Source organism: Rana temporaria, chromosome 6 (assembly GCF_905171775.1).
Source record: "Rana temporaria chromosome 6, aRanTem1.1, whole genome shotgun sequence".
Classification (NCBI taxonomy): domain Eukaryota; kingdom Metazoa; phylum Chordata; class Amphibia; order Anura; family Ranidae; genus Rana; species Rana temporaria.
In genome coordinates, this window is record NC_053494.1 from 61,044,821 (window position 1) to 61,057,632 (window position 12,812).

Genomic DNA, 12,812 nt, shown 5'->3' on the forward strand with positions numbered 1-12,812 from the left:
TGATTTTAAGTGTATTCGCTTCTACAAGAGAGAGGAACAATTGCCATTAATTTTTATGAAATACTTTTTCATCCTTTTTTCCATCTCAGTGCTGTTGTGCTGTTCTCCTGCAATCTCTTTGCAGCCATTTTCTGCCTACATACTTGTTAGCACAACAGTGAACCATGTCTAAGCAATGCAAACTCCTCAAATTAGGATTTGAGAGATATCAATACTGGGGTCCTGTGGACAACAACTTGTCCTGCTGTCAGAAGGAATGGGGGAGGGGTAGTTTAGGTGATACTGATCACCAATGTTTGGGGCAGGAAGGGGGGTTATTTAATATCACTGACCAATAATGTTTGTGCAGAGGTTATTTACTAATCACCAATGTTAGCAACAGAAGATAGGAAAGAGGGGGAATACTTGGTGCCACTTACCACCAGTTGTTGGGCAGGAAAAGCATGGGTATATTTAGTGCCACTGACTGCCAATGTTGGGCCAGGAGAAGGATGGTGGGTAATTAATAACTCTCATCAAAAATGCTTAGAGGGAAAAGGAAGAGGTGTTTAGTACTCCTGACCAGCAATGCCTGTGGAATAAGAGGGGGGAAGGGAGAGGATTTTTTAATACAACTTACCACAGATGCTTGGGGGGGGGGGGGTATTTATTCAACTTGTCACCAATTCTTGTAGCAGAAGGAGGAGGGACATTTAGTGCCTATGGTTACTAATACCATGGGACAATATGTGGGTATTTATATATGCCAAAACCCATGAATCGGCGCAAAAGAGGTGTCGCTGACCACGAATGGATGGGGCAGGGGAGGGTTGATATTTAGTGCCAATGATTCAATGGAAGGGGGGGGCTTCATTCCTCTGACACATGTATTGGGGGACCTTACTTTCACTGACACCAATTACAGGACATTTTCCTTTTCCTTCCAGCAATGCCATTTTCTCTATATATTACACAGCCCTGATTCCTACACTCTGTATGCTATGCTGTATATTACACACTACTAATGAAGTGTTTAATGTCTAAACAGCTAAGTAGTTTCAAACTGTTTCACAATGTAATGAAGTTCTTTTGATGAGGAAATTAACTCTGTGGGATTGGCCAAAAAAAGGGCAGGCAGAGGACAATGGACTAGTCACCAATATTGCCTGATCCTTCCGTATTACTGATTTACCATGTCTTGTTTTGAACTGTGTCTAGGTGTGGAGGAAGCACAATTAATTGAGGCAGGGCTTTTTCTTCCTCATGTCAGATCCTCCATTAAAGAACAATAGTGAACAGCACAGTAGTGACATCATCAAATCTTTCTCAAAATAGCGGTCAGAGGCAGCAGTGCCTTAATCTTGTACTGTAGATATACAGCTTTGAGACTGTAAGCATAGGAGTGCCTAGGTATCCCCACATATCAGAAAGTGCACTGAAAAAGGTACTACTTAGGCACAATAACACATTTCTAAATTTTCCCCTTAACATGGTAAATTACAATTTTCTGAGTTCAGCTCTTTGTCTATATTCTCTGTGCAGCTTGTATAATCGAAGAATACATTTTTGTTTTTAATTATCCTTTGTTCTGAGGTTTATGTGTGCCTGTGAGACTCTTACTTATGGTATAATACCTAAGGAGTATTTTGTGAATACAAGACTGTGGCATACGTGTGCACTATACAACTAGTTGTCTCAGGCTCTATTTAATCACACCCCTTTAAGTCATATACAATATTTAGTGCAATGTAGTTACCTCCACTCAAAGGGTCAGATTCACGTAGCCCGGGCGCAGCGTAACGTAACCGATTTAGGTTACACCGCCGCAAATTTTCTGTCTAAGTGCCCGATCCACAAAGCACTTACCTGGAAATTTGCGGCGGTGTACCCTAAATCCGTCCGGCGCAAGGCGGGCCTATTCAAATGGGGCGGGTACCATCTAAATTAGGCGCGCTCCCGTGCCGGACGTACTGCGCATGCTGCTGATGCAAATTTCCCGACGTGCTTTGCGCAAAATTACGACGCGCCAACGTTTTGTGAATCGCGACGTGAAAAAAAGACTTGCGCCCGGAATTTTTTTTTTTTTAAAAAAATTCAAAAGCGAGGCGGGAAAGACGGGTATACTTTTACATGGTGTACTAATTTTACACTTTGTAAAAGGTGCCCTATCTTTGCGACGGCAAACTAACACTTGCGGCGACGTAACGACGGGAAAAAGTTTAGTGGATCGCCGTAACTGCTAATTTGCATACCCGACGCTGGTTTACGACGCAAACTCCCCCCAGCGGCGGCCGCGGTACTGCATCCTAAGATCCGACAGTGTAAAACTATTACACTTGTCGGATCTTAGGGATATCTATGCGTAACTGATTCTATGAATCAGTCGCATAGATAGAAACAGGGATACGACGGCGTATCAGCAGATACGCCGTCGTATCCCTTTTGTGAATCTGGCCCCTAGTTTTTTGTGCTCCCCCATCCCGCTGCTGCAGGTTTGATCACTATAGTATTAAAGTGTTGGGATGTCATTCAAATTTAATGAAATTGCAGCAATGTGTATTAAAACATGTTAACACAATAAGTGTAAAATGGCCATTAGGGGCCCACTGAGGGCAAACTGACAGTTGGGAATCACTAAAAGGCTGAGTATCTGTTTATGGGGGACCTTTTCACAAATGCGGTGACTTTGCTTTGAAAGGGAAAAGTGACTACAGTAATACCTCGGATTGCATTCTGTCTATCACAAGCATGGGGTTAGGAGGAGGCAGGGCTGTGTATGACGGCAAGCAGAGCGGAGGGAATTGTATTGTAAGCTGTTCCACAATGCTATCCTGCTCTGTTATCCCACGGCTCTCTTCTTCCTCCAGTCATGATCTGGCTGCCCTCTCTCTTCCTCTGCCCAGGCGAGGCTGCAATGGAGGGCACAGTAAGGCTGCAAAGGTGGACACAGTGAGACTGCAATGGTGGGCATCACTGTGCTGTAATGGTGGGCATAGTGAGGCTGCAACAGTGGGCACAGTGTGGCTGCAATAGTGGGCACAGTGTGGCTGAAATGGTGGGCACCACTGTGCTGCAATGGTGGGCACAGTGTGGCTGCAATGATGGGCACAGTGTGGCTGCAATGATGGGCACAGTGTGGCTGCAATGGTGGGCACAGTGTGGCTGCAATGGTGGGCACAGTGAGGCTGCATTGGTGGGCACCACTGTGCTGCAATGGTGGGCACAGTGAGGCTGCAATGGTGGGCACAGCGAGGCTGCAATGGTGGGCACAGTGAGGCTGCAATGATGGGCACAGTAATGTGGAAGGCAATGTTTTGGCCTCGTTGGCTAGGGCGGTCAGCAGTAAGGTTCATATTACGGCTGACTCATGGTTCAGGAGGCATGGGCAGGGACGTTACCTTTCCTTCATGGCACACTGGGTAACTCTACTGGCAGCTGGGAAGGATACAGGATTCAGTGTTGGAGCTTGTTCCACAATCACACCTCCAAAAAATTAGCAGTGATCCTGACACAACATCTGTATACTCCCCTCCCTGCTCTTCTTCTTCCTCTATGGCCTCTTTTGCAGAATCGTCTTCTGAACCAGCAGTGCTCCCTAAGCGCTCAAGGGGCTACTCAGGCAGCCAGGCTAAAAGATGCCATGCAGTGCTTGAATTGGTCTCAGAGGTGGTTGACGCCATGCCAGCTTCAGTCAGGAATTATTGTATGGTACAATGGCACCAACCTTCTCTCCGCCCTCCGACAGGGACCCATGTTAAATGTTTGGCACACGTCCTGAATTTGGTGGTGCAGCGTTTATTGACCAGGTACCCAGGCTTGCAAGAGAAAAGTCTGTGGTCATTTCTCCTGGTCATACAATGCCTGTGCTCGGCTGGCTGACATTCAAAGGGAATGCAACCTGCTCACCAACAGCCTCATTTGTGGCATGCCCACCGGGTGGAACTTAACGTTGGCAATGCTGCAGTGGTTGCACACACAGCAGAGGGCCATAAATGAGTACCTGTGTGAGTATGGCACCAGGACAGGGTCAAGGGAGCTTGGCTTCTTTTTGCCACACCACTGGTTACTGATCAAGGATGCATGCTATGTCCTGTCACCATTTAAGGAGGCCACAGGAATGGTGAGCAGCGACAATGCATGCATCAGTGACACTGTCCCTCTAGTCTTCCTGCTGGAGCACACGCTTTGTGGAATCATGGACATGGCACTTAAGGCAGAACAGCGGGAGAGGAGGACTTCCTTTCCTCTCAAGGCCCCCCTTTATCCAAATAGCATTCCTGCGGGGCCGCCAAACACACAGGAAGAAGAGAAGGAGGAGGAGGAGGAAGATTGGATGTGTCAGAATGGATGTAGAGGATAACATGCAGCATTCTTCAAGGGATGGTTTTTAGTCCCCAGAAACCCAAGGAGTTGTACATAGCTGGGAGGAGGTAGTTTCAGATAATGTGATCCTTAGTGACCCAGAGGATTCAGAATCAAATGCCTCTGCAAACTTACGCTGCATGGCCTCCCTGATTCTGCAAAGCCTGCTAAAGGACCCTAGGATACGTGGTATCAAGGAAAGGGCTCATTACTGGCTGGCAACCCTTCTTGGTCCACGTTACAAGGGTAAAGTTGCAAAACTTATCCTGCCTTCGCAGAGGGAGCAGAGAATGAAACATCTTCAGGAGGCCTTGAAGAAAAGTTTGTGTAATGCATTTCCAGGCCCTGGGAGGTTACCATTTCCTGGTGCTGGACAACATGTTTCTGAGGCTTCGCTCGGTCAGAGGAAGAGCGTTGGAGAAGGTGGCCGGCTGACCAATGCCTTTAAACTATTTTTCATTCCTCAGCACCAAGGTCTGATAGGTTCAAGCAACCATCGCAAGCAGGGCCGGTGCAAGGATTTTTGCTAATTCAGGCAAAGGTGCATTTTGTCCCCCCCCCTTGGCACGCACGCACACGCGCACACACCATACATTATATATGTGCTCCATTAAGCTTTAATGGTTATGATGCTTAAAGTGATCATTTAAGTTATTTATCTTTTACAGAGAAAGATAGCAAACAAACTATGTGTGGTTTTGTAAAGTGCATTATTTTTTTAAAACAGAAAACTTTAAAACAGGTCGGTCCCCCTTACCTGTTTCTAAACACCAATCTGTGCACCGGGCGGCTCCCAACCGAGTCCCTTAACAGGTCGCCGTCGCCTCCAGGATGACGCTGCAGGCTGCACTGCCTGCTGGTGCGGGTCCGGTCCGTCCGTTGCTCCGCCTCCTGCAGTCCTCGCTCCTTCACATCATGCGGCTGAGCGGCCAGGGGAACCAGGGGCGGGGCCACTTACGTCACTCACTGACGTAGGACGTAGGCGCCACGTAGCCAAGGACGAGACAGTGAGACTGTAACACACTGAGACAGAGTGACTGCACAGGTCAGCGCTGCTGCAGGGACTTGTCCTTCAGATGACGCCCGCAGCGGCAGCCCACACCACACACACTCTCGATGATCTAGCGACTGTCATGGACCGGTCAATTTTCCGCCCTGTTCCCTGGCGCTGTAAGGCAAGTGCCCATGTTGCCTTGCGCTAGCGCCGGCCCTGATCGCAAGCATCTGCATTATATGGTGCAGGAATATCTAGGGGCAAGAATAGACTTGGAGTAGTAGTAGTAATCAACATTTTAGTGTTCTCACATTGTTTAGGGGCAACTGGCCCGCTATTATAATCACTTTTACACTTAATGATTGTTTAGTAAGCATAAGGTTATTTTCACATTCATTTGTGTGTGAACATTCACTGAAGTTCAGTGGAAGAGACAGGAGACAGTTTCTTCTACTTATATTATATAATTTTTGTGTATGTACGTGTAGCGCTCACCCCCGAAGGAGCCGCTGATTAGTTTTGGGACCGGCTTTCTAAGTTACCTTCTTGACTTGGTCTAGGAGTGATTTCTGTGAGTGAGAGTAAAAAGCAAGTGTCCAGACACAAATTCAGTTTTTCATTGCTTTATTCCAAGGCCCAACCTGGCCAACATCAACATGACACACGATAGAGAAGGTTGATGAGCGTAGAGGAACTTCTAGTATAAGGGCTTGGATATTCAGAGAGAGCAAGCCTGCTCTCAGCAACAGTGTAGCTCAATTCGTCGCCATCCCAATCAGGGTGGGCAAAGTGCCCCCGGACAGGCAGCCATCTCAGGCCCGGCAGCCGGAGCGTCACCTATAAATCACTGGGAGGAAACAGACCTCTGCCACAGGCCTGACTCAGAGCCTCTGCCACAGGCTGGATAATTTTGGATTTGTGATAAAACAGTTTGAGCAAATCCTCCCAGTCAGTTCAATCAATGTCACCCACTGACAGCTTGAGCATACCTGTCATAAGGTGCGGTGACCAGATCCCCGATGGTTCGTCTGGGCCTCCTGGACAACCTCTAGTTCTAGGTTCTCCCGGGCCAATCCCCCATCGCACAGCTCCCAGCAGTAGAAGGTAGGGACCCAGCAAGTCGTTGGGGTCCCTCTCATTAGTAGGAAGAGGCTCCGCATGGTACACGGCCTCAGCATGGCAGGACACGGTGGCGGGGCCCATGGATGCGCGTACCCTGAAGGTGAGTACCGCACCTGGAACTCGGGCCCCGCAAGCAGAGCCCGCCAAAAGCGGCTGCCCCAGATATATCCCCCCCCCAGCATGCCCGACAAGGGAAGACTCCTCTGATTGGCTGCTGGGAGCAAGTGGGTCTGCCAGAATCCCTCTAGTGCCAACTGCCGCACAGGGGTGTCAACGTACCCCTGGAGCGCAGACTGACCTACAGGACAAATTCTGGAATGGACAGCAGCCTGAATTTCCATAATTTGTGAATGGGAGTAAAACTAAGCCTCCCATTCCCACTAACTTTTGTGTAGCGCCCGTACTGAAAGTAGGGGGGCGCTACATACACATATACACAACCTAATTTAGATTTTTTGCGCAGGTTTATATTTTTTCTGTTATTCTGTTGTGTGTGTCTCGCATATAAGTTGCAGCATTATCATTTATTCATTTTTGAGGAACAGCGCAGTAAACACAATTTTTTCATTTTACTCATCAATAAAGCCATCTCTCTATATAAAGCCACGTATAGTAGTAGAGATATACCTCATAAGTTTGATAAAGTGTGGGGTGGATGAACAGTACATGGACGGTATCTGACTAAGGCTAGGTTCACACTGCTGCAAATTCTTTTGCGAATTTGAGCCGTTGCGATCGCTCAAATTCACAAGTCATTTAAATAACATTGTTTTACATTGGTGCCATTCACATCAGTGCGGTGCAAATCTAAGCTGCGTGCAATAAGGGTCCTGTGCGAGTTTGATCCATATGCAATGCGAATTCAGCTCCATAGACTTCAATGTAAATCGTTCTGGAATCACATTGATGGTTCACATATGTGCAAATTCCACCACACTACTCTCCACAAAAAACAGTAAGTACACAGGAAGTTGACACCTTTTATTTTTACATTATGATTCCATTGGCTAGAACATCAATCGCAGCTATGTCCAACTCCTGAAATTCACGGTAAATTCGCAGTAAAATCGCGGTAAATTTGTGGTAAATTCACACCTCATACAGGACAAAAAACAGAACGAATTTGCAGCGCAGCAGTGTGAACCTAGCCTAAATGAAAGTTGGTGGGGATTTCATTTTATGTTCGGTATGCAGATTTTCGTTTTTTGTTAAATATTATTGCTATGGGGGTTGAGACGTGGACCTGAGCATTACATCTGTGGGTCTAGTGTCAGTGGGTGATGGCAGGCCATAGGTCATAGATGTATAGAGCTAAAATCATTGTTTGATGCTGAATTTAAGCACACATTATTTATACTGGTATTATGTTCTTATTTTGTGCCTCAGAGTTATGCTATGGGCCCAATGCTGAGATATGCTCTGAGTTTTATTTTTTAATTTGTTGGAGAGAGAGGCCTGGTATCAGACTGACCCAATTGTTCTGTGTTTGTTTTCTGTATACTGTTTGAAAACCTCAATAAAAGGGGGGTCCGGGTCAAAGTCCAGGTTCGGGTTCGGTCCCGAACCCAAACTTTTTTTTAAAGTCCAGGTTCGGGTCCGAACCCGAACATCCAGGTGTCCGCTCAACTCTAATCCTACCTGTTTTCTTTAAACTGTTTCAACCGAATCCTAGGTACTTACACAGGTCCTGGCATACTAATGTTAACCTGCATTTTACTTTTCTTCAAGTAAACTACAAGAAGAACTGTGTTGTGTATTCCTGCTGAGTTATTCCATTAATCACATTGCTAGGTGTGCCAGAGGGGCTGGGACAGTTCATTGGGGTTGAAAGGCAGAGTAACGGACTGAAATAACAAAAGCAGCTCCCTCTGGGGTTTGCTACATCCAATTCTCTTTTAAGGAGGCGTGGTAAGGGGTGTGTCCTATTCCTGCATACTTTTGCTGATAGGTGTCCCTCATTTCCATCTCAAAAAGTTAGGAGGTATATAATGCTGATGTTAAAAAATTAAGTATATGCTGCAGAGACGTAAGAAAACCCTTCAGGGCCCTGGTGCAAGAAATCATGAAGTGCCCCCCTGACCCCTGGCCAGGGTCCTTCCCTTTGGGCACAGGGCCCTTTCCACTGATCCTGGGGCCCTCCTGTTGCGGGACCCTTTATAACTGTCCCGGTGGTCACGAGGTCGGTAGTTTCATCACTGGTGTCAGTACATTTGTTTTTTGTTATTTTATACATTTTTTAAATGTTATGTTTTTTTTAATAATTTTTTAAACATTATTTAGGAGCCCCGTTGGGGGTTTTGGTGAATTATCAGGGTCCAAACAGCCCCTCTGAGACAGACAAAGAAAAGTGAGGACACAGCCCTCTCCATCTCTGCAGCCTCATGCCGCGTACACACCATCACTTTATGTGATGGAAAAAAACAACATTTTTAAAAACGTCAATTTAAATGACCATGTGTGGGGGAAAACTGTGTTTTATGTCTTGTGAAAAACGACAAAAAAAAATTGAAGCATGCTTCAATTTTATGTGTCGTTTTTCAAAACGTCGTTTTTTGTTTCACAGAAATTGACCGTGTGTAGCAAAAAACGACGTTTAAAACGACGTTTTTAAACCCGCGCATGCCCAGAAGCAAGTTATGAAGCGAGCTTCAATGGAAAAAAGTGGTAAACGTAACCTCGCTTTGCTAGAGCATTGTGAAAAAAACGATGGTGTGTAGGCAAAATCGTCTTTGAAAATTGAAGTTTCAAAAACGTAGTTTTTTACTTCACAGAAAATGTCGTTTTTTTTCATCACGTAAAGTGATGGTGTGTACGCGGCATCAGCTGCATATGATGAATGGACAGGAATAGCTCTGTACAGAGTTCCCGTTCATGGCTGGTGCACTGCTAGAGTCCTAGCTCATTACCCCTTAACTAAACACCACCTTACATACCCCTTAACCTAAATTAACAACACAACACCTTCTGGATTAAATGGCCACTAAAGACCCCTTTATTAATTCCAAAAGGTAACATAAAATAAAATATAAATTAACTTTTTTTTTATAAATATATATAATCCTTTAAATAAATATATATATTTAAACATAACAACTTTTTATTAACCCAAATAACTTTTTTCCAAAGGTTACGTAAGAGGTTCCTGAGAGAAGGTAAACAAGGCTATGTCATGGGCTGACACCATCTCCAAAGTATTCTGGCCTACAGCCGTGTTCCTACCAGCTCCGAGACTTGATCGATTCCTTCACTGTTCAGCCCGATTGACCACTAGCCCACTTAACCCGATAGGGAAGGTGCACTGCCCATCCCGAGAACAGGCCCCAAACCCTACCAACAATCTTTGATATATACCACCAATATATATCTACCCACCACCAACCAACCCTCAGGAACCCCATACCCCTGCCACAGGCGCCCACCAGTGACCCCTTGCGCGTGGGCGACCCGCCACAGCCTTAAGGCCCGCTGCAAACCGTCCTGGAGCCCCAGGACCCACATATCGATCCCCACCGGGGTCAAATGCACCCCGTCCCCCCTAAGGAAAGGGCCAAAGTCCCCCTCCAGTTCGCAATGGCGAACCACCAACCCCCTATTACGGACCACAAACTTAGCCACTGCTTTATTAACCTTCACCCTGGCCTTGTTAATCTTGCAAACTGACCGGGCCCCCCTCCATGCCAACCTCCCCACCATGTCAGACCAAATTACAATGGTCTCCGGGAAAGACGACCGAAGTCGCATAAAATCCCACTTGATGTCTTTGATCAAGTCCCGGGACGCCCTAAGACATAGGTCGTTCCCCCCGACGTGTAATAACAACACATACGGGGGGCGGCCCAAGCGAGCATACCGCTGAACTTCCGGCAGCACCCTGGACCAGAGCATGCCCGGGAACCCAATCCACCTGACTGTAGCTTCAGCCCTGGAAAAACCCACTTGTCTCCCTTCAGGCCTATCTAACGCCCTCTGAGCCCCCCAATGAACGTAGGAGTGGCCCAGGATCCACATCAAGCATACGGGGCCTGCAAGAAAAGAATAGGGAGAACATGGAAACAAAAAAGCACTGCACCACACAAACTCCCCCAACACAGACAGTACCTAGAAGAAAAACATTAACCCCTTCAGCCCCCTCCCCCCCTCACAACAAGTGAGGGCGAACATAACGTCTAAAACGATGGGACTCCCAGCAACCAATCCGCTGCAAGATCTCGTCACTCAAGCCCCACCGGGACGCTTCGGTTGCAGCCCCAATCCTGAAAGAATGGGACGAATAGTCCGCCGCCCTGTACCCCCCAACTCCCAAACAACGCTTAAATATTGCCCCAAACTGATACCTAGACAAAGGAGTCCCAGTATCGTGAACCAACAATGGGCCTGAACCCACCGGCCGACACCCCAGCCATTCCCGAAGCACTTCAACTGGACAGACACCAAGACCAGGCACCTTACCCAAGACCACCCAGGTTCCCTTTCCCAACTGATCAGTTTTAGATTTCCGAATCAGCAACGTTAATGAATCCTCCTGCAAGACCACGTCCGAAACCTGCAACCCCCCTGGTACCGTTTTTGAAGGGCTAACCAACTCGCCCAGCCGCAATGCACCAAAAAACGCCAAAATGAAAGCCGTAGGAAACAGCCGGACTTCAAACACAGAGGAGCACACCTGAGGCAGCACCCCCACCAACGTTTCCAACATATGTAACGATACTGGCCATCTGGAATCAGGTCGAGAGCGACCTTTCCTTTAACCCCTCAACGCCTTCTTTACCACGAAAGCCTTCGTGACATCCTCCACCCCGTTCAACTGAAACAGAAATGCCAAACCTGCCACTTTTACATTAAGCGACGCTACTGACACACCCCCTTCACAGTTCCTACCCAAGAAGTATAATAAAACATGAAGCCTCAGCCGAGGAGCCAACCCCAAGTTCACTCACCAGCTCACGCCACTCACGCCAAACCCGCTCATAAGCCCGCCAGGTAGAATCAGCCACCGACTGCCGAACCAGAGCCATTACCTTTCCAACACGAGGTCCCACAAGCCAATGGGGCACGGAACCCCGACCTGCTCCGTCTCCGGAGCTAGCCGCCGAAATTGGTCCCACTGCAAATGAGAGAGCGCATCAGCCACCTCATTCTCAACCCCTGGGATATGTACAGCACAGATAAAAATATTTAGCTCCAGACATTTTGTCACGTACCTGGTAGGAGTCTGATGTGACGAGGTCGGCCTCCCTTGTATCTCCAGCCCAGAACCCTTTTGAGGAAGGGACAGATGGCGGTTCAGGTTAGGAGGAACACGAGTGCCTGTGAGTGTTGCTTGGAGTGCTGTCAGGTGGAGGTGAAGACAGAAGACACTGGTAGAGCAGCAGGCACTGGGCAAGGTGGTGTGAAGAGAACAGCTGGAGTTAAGAGGAACTCCAACCCACTTGCAGAGTCAAGTTGAACAAGTAGCGGGAACGTCCGGAATGCAGTGGTCAGAGGATAGCCGGGTTTGATAGCAGACGGGCAGCGAAGTACACAAGGATCAGCAGGAGCAAGGTCAAATGGATAGCCGGGATCAGAAGCCAGGTATTCAGGAGGAATCAGGGTCCAGAGGGAGAGTCAAGGAAGCCGGGTCGGTAACAGGAATCTGGTAGATAATACAGGCGTCAGGAAATCAGGGAACTGCTGAAGACCAGTCAGCACCGCCTGATGATCAGAGCTCTCTTTAAATAGGCAGCAGGAAGGATCTTCCTGTCACATGATGAGCCTATGGCTCCCATTTCTTCTACTGGCAAGATTGCCAGTACTTCCTCTATGGCCATTTCTTCTACTGGCAAGATTGCCAGTACTTCTTCTACGGACATTTCCTTGACACTCCGTCCTTTCCTTACATTGCCCCCCCCCTTACGGGCAGCCTCTGGATGCCCCTCAGGGCTCTCTTCTCTGGGTGGCGTTGAAAAAAGGCTTGCACCAATCTTGGTGCATGTATGTTAGAAGCCGGTTCCCAAGAATTTTCTTCCGGGCCGTAGCCCTTCCATTTGACAAGGAACTGAGTAAGATTATTTCTACGTCTACAGTCCAATACAGACTCTACTTCAAATTCCTCATTCCCTTCAATCAGCACAGGAGAGGGAACTTCCGAGACCCGGTTAGGGAAGGGGTTTGGCATGGTTGGTTTCAATAAGGAAACGTGGAATACCGGGTGCATCTTCAGATTCTTGGGTAACACCAATTCAAAAGCCACTGCATTGATCTTCCGTTTCACAGGGAAGGGGCCCAAAAATTTGGGACCAAGTTTCCTCGAGGGACAACTTAATTTAAGATTGGTCGTGGATAGCCAGACTTTATCCCCAGGCTCCAGGTTCAGATT